Below are 14,342 nucleotides of genomic sequence, written 5' to 3'. Positions count from 1 at the left end.
TGCTACAGTTGAGAGGAATGCACTACACTCATTGGAAATATTTTTGTTAAAATAATAAATTGAATAATCATAATAATTAAGAATGAAATTTTAAAATATGAAATGCCTCTTTCATAAACCTCTAAACGAGTATTATGTTAGCCGTGCCTTTCGTTATGTCTTGAAAATTAAAAGCAGCATTTGTTTGAGGATCCAACCATCCTCTGGGGGAAATATTTAACAACTACCTACTCTCTCCAGTTTTTTCTAGCCTGGCGAAGGACGTTGTATGGACTTAGCCTAGTTTTGCGGCCGGATGCCTTTCCTACCACCAATCGTATGTGGAGGGATATATATTCACTACCTCGTGTTTCTGTGGTTGTTTCTCGTGTGATGTGTTGTATATATTTGAAGATGCGTATGAATACGAACACAAACCCGTAGCCCCCGATCTACAGGAATTAACAGACGCGAATAAAATCTCCGACTCAGTCGGGAATCGTACCAGGGTCCTCTGAACCGAAGGCCAGTACGCTGACCATTCCGTGGTGGTGATTATTTTCAAGAGGAAGTACAACTGGCCAGCCATCCTCTATTAACACTTGTCAGTAGGGAAATGGAAGAGATCCAACACTCCGAAGAATGAAGGCATCATAAAAACGGGGGGCACGAAGCGCTAACCATTCAGCCAAAGCGCCAGAGCGGGCAGATAACTTAACAACATCCATGATTTATTACAATTTTTGGAAAGAGAAGCTGTAATTAAGGAACAGGAGTTTTGATCCATTCTTTTGACTTCTTCTTCATCTTCATCTTCATCATCTTCTTCTTCTTCTTCTTCGATAAGGCCGATCTTCCCGAATTCTACAGGAGAACTCAGCTCACGCTGCTCTCTCGTTTTTGCTGTACTTTGAATTTTCTGTTTTACCTCTGAAGACAGAAATACATAATATGTATAATACATTGGGGTTACGGTGAGTGAACTAGGATGTTCTTGACAAGGAAGAAGTGTTCAGAATTCCCTACAGTCTCTTTCACAAATTTATGCATGAAGCATTACCATACACACGTATTAAATTAGTTGGACTGGTACTCAAGCCTATGCCTGTAATACACTGAAATAATTGTCTTGCCCGCTTCTGTGGTGTAGTGGTTCATGTCATTAGCTAATACCCCCGGAGGCCCGGGTTCGATTCCAGGCTCTGCCACGAAAATGAAAAGTGGTACGAGGGCTGGAACGGGGTCCTCTCAGCCTCGGGAGATCAACTGAATAGAGGTGGGTTCGATTCCCACCTCAGCCATCCTGGAAGTGGCCATCCTTCTCCGGGCAAATGCCGGGATGGTACCTAACTTAAGGCCACGGCCGCTTCCTTCCCTCTTCCTTGTCTATCCCTTCCAATCTCCCTATGCCCCCGAAAGGCCCCTGTTCAGCATAGCAGGTGAGGCCGCCAGGGCGAGGTACTGGTCATCCTCCCCAGTTATATCCCCCGACCCAGATTCTGAAGCTCCAGGACACTGCCCTTGAGGCGGTAGAGGTGGGATCCATGGCTGAGTCCGAGGGAAAAGCCGACCCTGGAGGGTAAACAGATAAAGAAGAAGAATTTTCTTACGCCGGGCTGAGTGGCTCAGACGGTTGATGCGATGGCCTTCTGATCCAATTTTGGCAGGTTCGATCCTGGCTCAGTCCGGTGGTATTTGAAGGTGCTCAAATACGTCAGCCTCGTGTAGGTAGATTTACTGGCATGTAAAAGAATTCCTGGGGGACTATATTCCGGCACCTCGGCGTCTCCGAAAACCGTAAAAGTACTTAGTGGGACGTAAAGAAAATTATTATTATTATTATTATTATTAATAATAATAATATTATTTTCTTATAGTAAAAAAATGACTGGATTCGAAACTCATGGCCTTCAATTTTCAATTTCAAGACTACCGCGATAACCATTACGCTACAGGCCCACAAGTTATCGTTTGTGAAATTTATGGTACTGTTTAACAATGTGGACCCTCAAGTTTGAATATACTAGAGTTCCGTATATGTTAATATTATTGTTTTTACGTCCCACTAACATTTCAGTAGATTATTTGATTGATTTTCTTAATATAAGGCTCATAGAATGTAACCTCAACACAGATGCGAGGTCATAACTTTTTTAATACTTGCTGTCCTTATCAGTTCCCATGCCCATTAGCTTGTGGGTAATTTGTTCAGCGCATAACACTTTTCTTGGAATATAACTACAATATAAGATTATTTAGTGACAAACACAGATACATTATAAACAACACTGGAATGCGCCAAGAATCATACAGATGACAATATGTTATTGAAGAGTTGGTCACACCAAGCCATGTAGGTAGCAGCACTATCGACTTTCTCACTGAAAACAGCAAGCTGTCCGGTATTATCTTATTAAAGTATTTGGAATAGGTCACATAAATCGTCTTGATATGTCTGTCGTAGTCAGTATTTCTCAGTATTTAATAAGAAGCTCACTATGGTATGCCACAGTTCGTAGTCAAAATTCATCCATTCTATCGTCATCAAGCAGCATGTTTGGTAAAAATCTATACATGTATTCGGGTCTTTTCCCTGCAGTTCTTGATGTGAAGCTTAGTATTGTGTCGCAGAAGGCAATGGTATTTTCAAACAGTTCTTCTATACAGAACTGTTGTTTTGTGAGCTCATAGGTTAGTCTCGAAGGAGCGTTTTTTCCGAGCAGAGAACTTTTTCAAGATACATGATCTTCACTCTTCATAGTGTAGCTAGGTTATACTTCGATAGGTGTAGCCAGATAATCTTTAAAGCGTATACCATGATGGGGTTTGTTCGTAGACATTTTTCTCGAAGCAGCAAGTAAATTACAAGGACTGTCTTGGGAGGTCAAGTCACGGATGCTAATTATGGAGCCGCCATATTGGGTCTTAAAGCGAGCGTAACCAATGGCAAGTGTATTCGAATTTAGGGGATTTCGGTACCGTACATTGAAATAAAAATAAAATACTAATTATTTTTCATATAGAACTTAATTGGGCATCTACTGTTCATGTATATATAACTGTATAACGCTTAAATGACATGAATACATTCACAGCTATTTGAATAGGAGGATAATTATCAGAGCCTAATCTTTTACTTCCTTACAACTTGGTCGTACTGTGTTTCTTATTAATATCATCTGTCAAATACGTAATCTTATTGACAGAAACATAGAAATATGCACAGTACCTGTTTCATATTATGATTACCGGTACATGAAATACTGAACTTGAGGTACGGTAATGTGCTTAAAGTACTAAAAGACAGCTGTAGTACATTACCTTCAGCGTTTTCTTTATTAAGAAAGTAATCACCTATACTGCGTTTCTAAAATGTTACCCCAGTATGTTGACAAACACTGAATGCATCTTGAGTGCATTAAATTATGTATGGTAACTGTTGTTATCCATTCATGTGGTAAATCCTTTGGGTTCTAAGGCAAAAATACTCAACACATATGCAACAAGAGTGATGTTCTTAGATACTTTTAACTAGTTTACTGATAACCCATGCAGCTATATATTACAAAGTGGCGGTGGTGATTATTGTTTTAAGAGGAAGTGCAACTGGGCAACCAATCTCTATTAACACAAATCAGAAGAAAACAAATGGAAGGAGTCCAACACTTCGAAAAATAAAAGGCATCGGCCAAAGAAAGATAAAGGCCACAAAGTGTGTGTAACTGAAAAACTTCCTAGGCCTCAAACGCGCTAATGCCGTCGCGGTCGGAAAAGAACAAGTGTTGACCAGGGGAGTTCGGCTAGGATAGAAAGAGTGAGAGACTGTCACAAGTAAGCGAAAGCAATGTCAAGACTCGGCGAAGGGCCTCGTGGTCACAACCCAGAATAGACTTCCCCAGTGGGTGGAGCAGTAGAATCAAAACCACGGTATTCCCTGCCTTTCAAAAGATACGATGAAAGGGGCCTCAGGCGCTCCTAACTTGGGAGCGTGGTTTGGCGACCACAGATCTCTTAGATGAGTCCTAACATTGCTTCCACTTACTTCTATCAGGCTCCTCACTTTCATCTATCCTATCCGACATCCCTTGGAAAACTCTTGTTCTCAATCAATCAATCAATTTATCAATCAATCACCACTGATCTGCATTTAGGGCAGTCATATTGAATCCCTTGTATAAACTTGCAAGATTCAATCCTTTTGCTCAGTGCCCTCCGAGAAGGTAAAGGATATGAAACACTCCTCAAAAACTCATAACCCCTATTACCAACTGCACACTTCACTTGCAAAAGTATGTCTTATTATCTGGTTTTACCATTTGTAAGCGTTTGTTCCAGAGACTTTCTGTAGATACCGAATCTGGTCTGGGTTTAGGAAGTTGTTGGCATTCCTCTCCATGGCATTTTGTTTCAATCAATCAATCAATCAATCAATCAATCAATCAATCAATCAATCAATCAATCAATCAATCAATCAATCAATCAATCAATCAATCAATCAATCAATCAATCAATCAATCAATCAATCAAACAATCAATCAATCAATCAATCAATCAATCAATCACTACTGATGAGCATTTAGGGCAGTCGCCCAAGTGACAGATTCCTTATCTGTTGTTTTCCTAGACTTTTCTTAAATGACTTCAAAGAAATTGGAAATTTATTGAAATCTCCCTTGGTAAGATATTCGAATCCCTAACTCCCCTTCCTATAAATGAATATTTGCCCAAATTTGTCTTCTTGAATTCCAACTATATCTTCATATACTGATCTTTCCTACTTTTAAAGACACCACTCAAACTTATTTGTCTACTAATGTCATTCCACGCCATCTCTTCGCTGACAGCTCGGAACATACCACTTAGTTGAGCAGCTCGTCTTCTTTCTCCCAGTTCTTCCCAGCCCAAACATTTTTGTAGGAAATCACACAGAACAAATCGAGCTGCCTTTCTTTGGATTTCTTCCAGTTCTTGAATCAAGTAATCCTGATGAGGGTCCCATATACAGGAACAATACTCCAGTTGGGGTCTTACCAGAGACTTACATGCCCCCTCCTTTACATCCTTACTGCAACCCCTGAACATCCTCATAACCACGTGTACAGATCTGTAGCCTTTATTTATTTATTTATTTATTTATTTATTTATTTATTTATTTATTTATTTATTTATTTATTTATTTATTTATTTATTTATTTATTTATTTAATATTTGTGAATTTCACAACCTGACTTTTAACCCCGTTTATCATCATAATATTTCCTGCTTTCCATCTCACAAAATTATTGAGGTCATGGTGCAGTTGCTCACAATCTTGTAACTTATTTATTCCTCTATACAGAATAACTTAGAATGCGTAGCTTTACCTACTTGGATCAGATGACAATTCCAAGAACAAGGTTAGTTCTGAAATCCAAAAACGTATGTCTGATATCAAGTGCTATCATGGACTCAGAAAACATCTGAAGTCTGAGCTGCTGTTCAGGAAAACTAAAGTCCTGATGTATAAAGTTTTAGTAAAGCATGTATTAACATATGGTGCTGAGACCTGTATACTCTCAAAATCTGATGAAAGAGAGCTCGGTATATTTGAAAGAAGGATTTTGAGACAAATTTTTGGGCCAGTGGAAGAAATTGGTGTTTGGAGAAGAAGATATAATCATGAATTGTATATTTTATATAACGAACCAAACATTGTCAACTGTACAAAGATCAGAAGGTTGGAGTGGGCAGGACATGTGCTGCGTGCTAATGACAGAATGATAAAGAATATATTTTATGCAGTGCCAGAAGAAATCAGGAAAGTTGGCAGACAAAAGGTAAGGTGGGAAGAAGTGGTGAGTGAGGATGTGAAGATAATTGGAATCAAGAATTGGAGGAGCTCTGTACTTAATAGGAAAGAAAGGGGAAAACTTCTTCAGAAGATCAAGTCCCACAAAGGGCTGTAGAACATAGAACATAGTACATTTATTGAACATAACAGGCCACTTCGCTCCTATACATGTTCACTACAGAGTAAAATAAATAATAGAGAATAATAAAGTGAAGCAATACAAATTTAGCTGACTGCTGTTACCGTCCGACGGTGTCATCCCTCTGGTGAGAAGAAGGCCGCCTTCCCCATGATGACACGGCCGGGCCTAACTTTGGGGCCCTAAGGAAAACCCCAACCATCCTGCCAGATGACAGTGTGTTTTCTTCTCACCATTCCATTACGACGGTCCACATCTAACTGGATCCTCTCTCCTCCCCTATCCAACCTATCGTATTCTTCCCTTCCTTGGCTTATTTGGAGTGGGCCTTACCCACCCCGTCTTTCTCACTTGCCCATCCTCCCTTACTCCCCCCTAATATGCATGAATGGTGAGAAAAAAGCACCTACCCTAATATTATAATTATAATAATAATAATAATAATAATAATAATAATAATAATAATAATAATAATGGACAACTCATATCACAAAAAGGGTAAGGAAAGAAATTATCGTACCCCCTGGGCATGCCATGAGGTTCGTTGGATACTCCGGAAACGTAAAACCCCCAAAATAGAGTCACCACAGCAGTCATCCTCAGAACATCGTGCCATGCCCCTCATTCCGTTGAATTAAAACCCCAGAATCAAGAGAGAAATAATGATAAAGATAATAATAATAATAATAATAATAATAATAATAATAATAATAATAATAATATATGATAGTATTATTCCTAGCAGTCATTAGCTGTAGCAGTCACTTACTCAATGTTCAAACATGCTTATCAAGTGCCCTTATTGCGCTCTGCACTTTCGTCACAGTATTGTTCCTGACCTACACCTAATCAATACTCCAAACAACAACACTCAGCATTTCAGCACTTGCATTCCAACCAACTCTAACACAAACAGAAAGACCTTGCCTTCATGCAATCCCATATCATTACCCAACTCCACATACTTAACTAAGTACTCGACTCCTATATTCTCTAACCCATTAGAATTTTATAATACTATCCCCTTACCTTATATACACACTCTTCCCATATACATACATAACTATTCCACCCCCCTATCCCCTTGTCCACCCTCTAACTCACCCTCCTTCATTTTACTCTCGCAGGCCTTTTTTGCCGCACATAAACACCTGTTCAATTCAACCACTTTTTCCCACTGTTTAATAATCCATCTCAAGATTGATTTCTCATCCCCTCTCCCCAATATTTTCCGATGCTCGGCACTCAATAATCCATGTCTTATCTCCCTCGTTTCCTCACAGTCTCTTAGCAAATAAAAGTCATCATTCACAGCTCCACAAAGTATACACCTTGTCCTATCCCTCCCCTGCAGCCACCCTGTATTCCTTTACAATCCTAACAGCCACCACATCATCCCATACCGTTTTGACCTATCATCGTATCTAATATCCAACCCTGCTATCTCCTCTATTTTCGTCAAAACATTCAGCGAGTTTCTCAGTCTGCTTTCCCCCAATAATTTATGCCTATGGATATCTCTAATTCTCCTTTCAAGTATCTTCATCCCTCTCACTTCTGTCTTCGACCAGACTTCCCCCACAGGTGTCCTAATCCTATCTTCTCCATATATCCCTTTATTTTTTCTAGCCATCCACTCCTACACATGCTCTTACATTGCTGTTCATACGCTGCCTGTAATACCCACCCACCTTCCTGTCTTTTTAAATTCATCCAGTATCTAACTATTCTTTTCACACCCTCTGACTCCAAATCCTCCCCACACATTAATTCCGCCCCTGCATTTGCTGTGCACCTCGGTAAACCCATTACTAACTTAGCAAAACTACTAACAATCCTTCTTAGTTCCTCTCTTTTCTCATCCAGCCCCCAAACTTCTGCTCCTTACAATACCCTCCCAAAAATTACCGACCATAACACTAGCCTCAGCGTTTTATAACTGATACCCGGGTATTTGGCTAGCAAATTTCTGACTGAGGCTAGGGCTGCCAATCTTCTGTTTTTCACCCTTTTGATCTGGTCGTTCCACGTTCCTTTATCATTAAAAATAACTCCTAGATATTCCAACTTCCTTACCTGTTCCAACCTTTCTCCCTGAATTACCCATTTACCTTGTATCTTTCTTCTTTTGTCTACCTGGACTACTAATATTTTAGACTTATTTCCATTAAGTCTCAATCTCCATTTCCTCGCAAATAGCGTCACTGAATTTAACGCTCTATTCATCCCCCCTGAAGTTAGCGTCATCAATAACACATCATCCGCAAGTATCAATCCTGGTACCTCTAAACCATTAATTACCGGCACAGCCCAATTTTCTGCCGCAAACCCCTCTAAAATGTCGTTGATAAATAAAATAAACAGTATTGACGATAACTTGCACCCTTGTTTTAAACCCACCTTGGACTCTAAGGGTCCACTCAGTCTCTCTTCTCCCAATTTTGCACAAAACCTGACAACCCGATATATTCCTTCCACTGCCCTCAACATCTTTTCCGAAGTCCCTAGCCTGCCTAATTTCTCTAATAGGGCCTCTCTATTCACCTTGTCAAAAGCTTTCTCAAAATCTATTGCTGCTACATAAACCGTACTTCTAGCCATACTCTTATACTTTTCTAGAATAGTCTTTACTATCATTATATTATCCACTGTTCTTTTCTTTTTCCTAAATCCCCCTTGGTAATCTGTCAATATTTCATTTTCTTCCGCCCACTCGCTTATTCTGTTCGCTAACACCCCAGTGTATATTTTACTCAAGGAATCCAACAGAGATATACGTCTATAACTGTTCACACTGTTCCTACTACCCTTCCCTTTGTATATAGGGCATATAATTCCTGTTTCCCATTCCTTCGGGTACTTGCCTCCCTCAAATATCTTATTGAATAGTTTAACTATGCCCTCTATCATTATCTCATTTTTGCTAATTTCCTTCCAAAACTTGTTATTTATACCATTACATCCCCGGACGACTTCGCTCTGACTCTGCTTATCATTCGCAGGATTTCCTCCCTTGTGATTTCTTTATCCAGATCATAAATTGCCACTCTCCTATTCCTCCAAATTACCTCTTTCCCCATCCCTCTCCATTCTTCTTCCCCCTTTTCCCCTAGTAATTCATCAAAGTGTCTCACCCATTGCACTTCCTCAATACTCGTTTTCTCTATATTCCTTCCACCCTTAATAAGTTTATTTATCTTGTCCCAAACTCTCTCAAAATTATTTGTCTTGCAATCATTATTTATGGCTTCAATTTGTTCCTCTAACCACGCCTTTTTTGTCTCACAAATTTTCTTTTTATACTCCTTCCTCAATTTACTTAAAATCTCCCTTTCTTGGCCCCCACCTTTCCTTCTATATTCTCCTAACGTGTCCATCACCTTCCTCCGCATTCTTTCACACTCCCTATTAAACCACTTCTCCCTCTTTCTTATTTCTCTTTCTAGCTTTCGCCTTCTGCGCTATTATCTTTATTGGATGTAGCAGCAATTCCAAGGCTTTATCAGTATTATTCTCTTCTAACGCCCCTTCCCACCCATATTTCAAAAGTTGTAACTCCTCTTTTACTACCCTATTCCTATCCCGGCCCACCTTCTCTGACCATTTATACTTATTATATCCACTCCCTCGTTTATCATTCGTCTCATCCTCCTTCCTTGTACACTTCTCTTCCCCCCTTTTCAGCATAACCCTCACCGGGAAATGGTGTGATTCAATCCAGTCTCCTATTTCCATTCTTACAATATCCTCAATCACCCCTTCCGAACTTAAAACTATATCTATCACACTACCACCCTTCTCAGTAACATATGTCAATTTCCCCATCCTGTCACCCTCTATCCACCCATTCAGAATATACAAATTTCCCACAGCACACATCTCTAGGAGCTTCTCTCCATAACTGTTTATAATTTTGTCCTCACTCCTACTTTTCAACATACACATTCCATCCTCCCTACTATATACTGGGCTCTGTTCCCCTATTCTCGCGTTCCAATCCCCGAATAACAACATATCCTCTTCCCCTGGAAACATTCCTCTTATCCTACCAATATCTACCAATAACTATTCAAAAATATTTATTTGCATATGCTGAATTACTAGGATGGCAGTAAACAAAAGCTAGATATATTTTCTTCCTCCTTCCTTCAACCCCTCCCATATTCAATCTCAACCATATGGTTTCTTTCATATCGGTCTCTATATCCTCTACCATTTCACTAATTTCTTCTCTAATTAGAACTATCATCCCTCCTGGTGCGCGACACCTAATCCTCTCTTTTCTTCTATATTTATATTTTATCACAAACCCCTTAGAAGCTATCTCCTTCCCTGTTTCTAGCCACGTCTCCAAGAGTGCTACCATATCGAAACTTTCAATTTCTTCCCGCACTTTCTTATTTCCTAATTTGTTCATTAATCCCTCTATATTTACACATCCTATTTTCCAATATAGTTATAACTTTCCCTCACTCCCTTCTGATTCTCCCCCTCTGATCTTGCTCCTAGTCGTTATCGACCTCTCAGTCGTTATCGACCTCTCATCCCTTGTCTCCCTTCCGTCTCTTTTAACCGATCTATTCCTTTCCCCATCCTCCCTATCCTCCTTCCCATTCCGACTTTTTCCCCATAGGTCTTTCAAACTGATACTTCTTTTTTTACTCATAATTGCTTTACCTTCCTGTTGATTCGTCTTCCCTTGTTTTTCTTGCTCACTGCAACACTACACTCGGCTCTCACAGTTTCTTGCTGCTCACTCTCACTGTCCACTTCACTATCTTGATCTTCTGTATCCCGACTGCACTGCCCGTTCTCTTCTGAGATGATCTCCTCTCCTTCCACGTCTCTCCTCCTCTCCTTTTCATCTTTCTTCTTCCCATCTTGCCTTGTCATCTCACCACCCTCAACACTCTCGTTTTCGTCCATCTCATTTAGCTTCGCCACTGAGTGCACTCTAACCCATCGCCCGTTTGTCACCTCCAACCTCAGACCTCTTATTCGGGCCCTTAACCCCTGGTTCCCCGCTCTCCATAGGTGCCTATTCAAGATCCTCATATTTTCACTTCCTTCTCTTCCCATGTCTCTTTTCACCCTTATTTTCTGTCCCTGTACATTATTACTGTTACATAACACAATTTCTGCCATTAAGGTTGAGAAAAATTTTACGCTAATTGCCCTCCGAACTTTAGTTTTACCAACTCTCTCTACATCGTCTATGTCTACCTGACTAAAGTTTATCTTCATTGTATCACATATGACTTCGACCACCTTGGCTATCAGTTCAATCTTGCCCTCCCTCACATCTTCCTCAACTCCATATATAAATATGGCTTTCTTCAATCTCTCCTGCTTGTACTCCTCCGCTTCTTTCTTCATCTTCATCATCTCCTCTTTCAGATGTTTCACTTCCCCTCTCAATAACTCGATTTCTTTCTCATTATTATCCACTCTGTTGCTCGATTCCTCCGTCCTCGTTTCCAGCCATTTCTTCATGTTCCCTATCTCCTTTCTCTGCTCCTCCATCATGTCCTTTATTTCCTGCACCTTCTCCCACTGGCATTTTTCCTGCATTACTTCACTCACAACCACCCTGAGTGCGGCCAAATCCTCCGTGCTATATTTCCACTGGTATTTGGGACTGGGTTTAATTCCACCCCCCCCCCCCAATAACCAGTAGCACCGCTATCACTGCCACTACCAGCACCGCTTCACTCATTTTTAATCCGTCCTTACTTATCACCAATCCATTCCTGTTCTGCTTCTTCTGCTTCTCCTGCCATTTGCCAATAGCGGCCCGGTACTGCTCAATACCGACCATGTTCACAGCACGCACTTCACTACGCAACCTCTCTCCTCGACCGCTCGAGCCAGACTGACAAAGGGCTGTAGCGCCAGTGATGATGATGATACAGAATAACATCATCCGCAAAAAGCCTTACCTCTGATTCTACTTTTTTACTCATGTCATTTATATATATATAAGAAAACAGGTTTTTGCTGGCGAGATGTAGTGTTTAAAATGCACTATGTCTTCTTGTATGGGCTATATCAAATTTGTTACTTTCATTGACCTGTCTCAGTCTTATCCTTGGCTTTGACAATATGAAAGTGACTGGGGTATGAGTGATGCTAGTAATACCATTCCTTATGCAGCCAGTCCCTGTTATGAATGGTGCGAAAATATCGCTCATAGGGTCGGTTGATGGAAGCATTTCAGTGGGCTTGGCAGACCGATATGTAACAGCAACGGCTGTCTCGATGAGGAAAGCAACAGGAAACTACCTCAATCCTCATTTCCCTAGTACGCCTCTTCAGTGACGCCTAGGATATTTATGACAGCTTACATACATACATACATACATACATACATACATACATACATACATACATACATACATACATACATACATACATACATACATACATACATACATACATACATACATATAAGAAAACATAAAGTTCCAATAATACTGCCTTGAGGAATTCCCCTCTTAATTATTACAGGGTCAGATAAAGATTCGCCTTCTCTGAGATTTATTTTCTAGCAATATAGAAACCCATTCAGTCACTATTTTATCTAGTTCAGTTGCACTCATTTTTGCCAGTAGTCTTCCATAATTCACCCTATCAAATGCTTTAGACAGGTCAGTCACGATACAGACCATTTGTCCTCCTGAATCCAAGATATCTGCTACAGTACACTTTGCTGGAATCCTATAAGTCGAACTTCAGGGGAATAACCTTTCCTAAACTAGAAATGCCTTCTATCGAACCAGTTATTAATTTCGCAAACATGTCATATATAATCAGACAGAATGCCTTCCCAAAGCTTATATGCAATTCATGTCAAAATTACTGGCCTGTAATTTTCAGCTTTATGCCTATCACCTTTTCCTTTATAAACAGGGGCTACTATGGCAACTCTCCATTCATTTGGCATAGCTCCTTCATGCAAACAATAATCAAATAAGTACTTCAGATATGATACTATATTCCAACCCATTGTCTTTAGTAGGTATATCCCCAGAAATATTATCAATTCCAGTCGCTTTCCTAGTTTTCATCTTTTGTATATAATTGTCAATGTCATTGTTGTCATATGTAATTTGTAATACTCCTTTAGTATTAGTCTCCTCCTATATCTTGATATAATTTATTTGTGTGATCTCTTTGACATGTCTTAATCCAACTTTAAAGTTGCCTTATTTGTATATTTTCTCTGACACTTTCTAGTCAGATGTAACTGTTGCCACTGAATTTGTTTATGCACCAGTTGGTCGTCTTAAGTTTAATAAAACCTTATCAAAGGTGATTACATGTTCTTTCACATCAATTTATTAAACTTAATAAGAAAGCAAGATAATGGAAAAATTACTTCGTCCGGAACGTTTAAGCATTGACCCAGAATCCAGTAACGCTCAACAAGAATGGAAACATTGGTACAGCACGTTCAAGAACTTCATTTTGGCGTATCAAGTAAGTGACGCTGACAAATTACGCATATTGATCAACCATGTTTCATCTACCGTTTACGAATATATCAATGAAGCCAAAACTTATAATGACGCCATTAGTATCCCGGTTAGTATTTTTTCCAAGCCCATGAACGAGATATTTGCCCGACACAAATTGGCAACTAGGAAGCAGCTATCTGGCGAAACTGTATCGATATATAGGCCTATACAGTCTTTAAAGCTTCTGAGCAAGGATTGTAATTCTAAAGTTGTGATGGCAGAAGTGAACAGAGACAATTGTATTCGCGATGCTTTCATTGCCGGCCTTCTCGATTCAAGCATTCGTCAGAGGTTATTGGAGAATCCTAATCTTACTCTCGAGGAGGCTTCGATGAAAGCAAAGGCTTTAGAGTCGGCACTGGAACAATCTATTCAGTACCAAGGACCTGCTTTAGTCAATACTGTCCAGGAGCATCGTTTCTCTAGTTCATCTCACTCAATCGGCGAAAGACGTGAATGTAGCTCGGCGGGTAGTGAAATATCAGGTGCGGTTGTCGCCGCAACAACAAAGAAATGCTACTTCTGTGGACTTAATTATCAGAATAGAAACTCTTGTCCAGCAAGGGAGGCCATTTGCCGTGCCTGCTCAAAAATCGGCCACTACGCAAAGGTGTGTAAGAGCTCAAAATCTTCAAGCTCCAACAAATCTTGCCATTGTCATACCATAAATTTAGCTTCTATTTCTCCACTGGGTTGTTTATCTAAAGCTATAATACCCATCCGTTTGAATGGAATGAAGACCAACGCTCTAGTTGATACGGGCAGTTCAACAAGTTTTATTTCCGAGAAGCTGGTCCGAAAGCTCAAAGTACCTATTTCTGCTAGCGGCCTCACTGTTACTATGGCTTAAACGTCGCTTAGCTCTCTAGTGAAAGGA

Source organism: Anabrus simplex, chromosome 5 (genome assembly GCF_040414725.1).
Source record: "Anabrus simplex isolate iqAnaSimp1 chromosome 5, ASM4041472v1, whole genome shotgun sequence".
Taxonomy (NCBI): Eukaryota; Metazoa; Arthropoda; class Insecta; order Orthoptera; family Tettigoniidae; genus Anabrus; species Anabrus simplex.
This window is presented reverse-complemented; position numbering follows the sequence as displayed.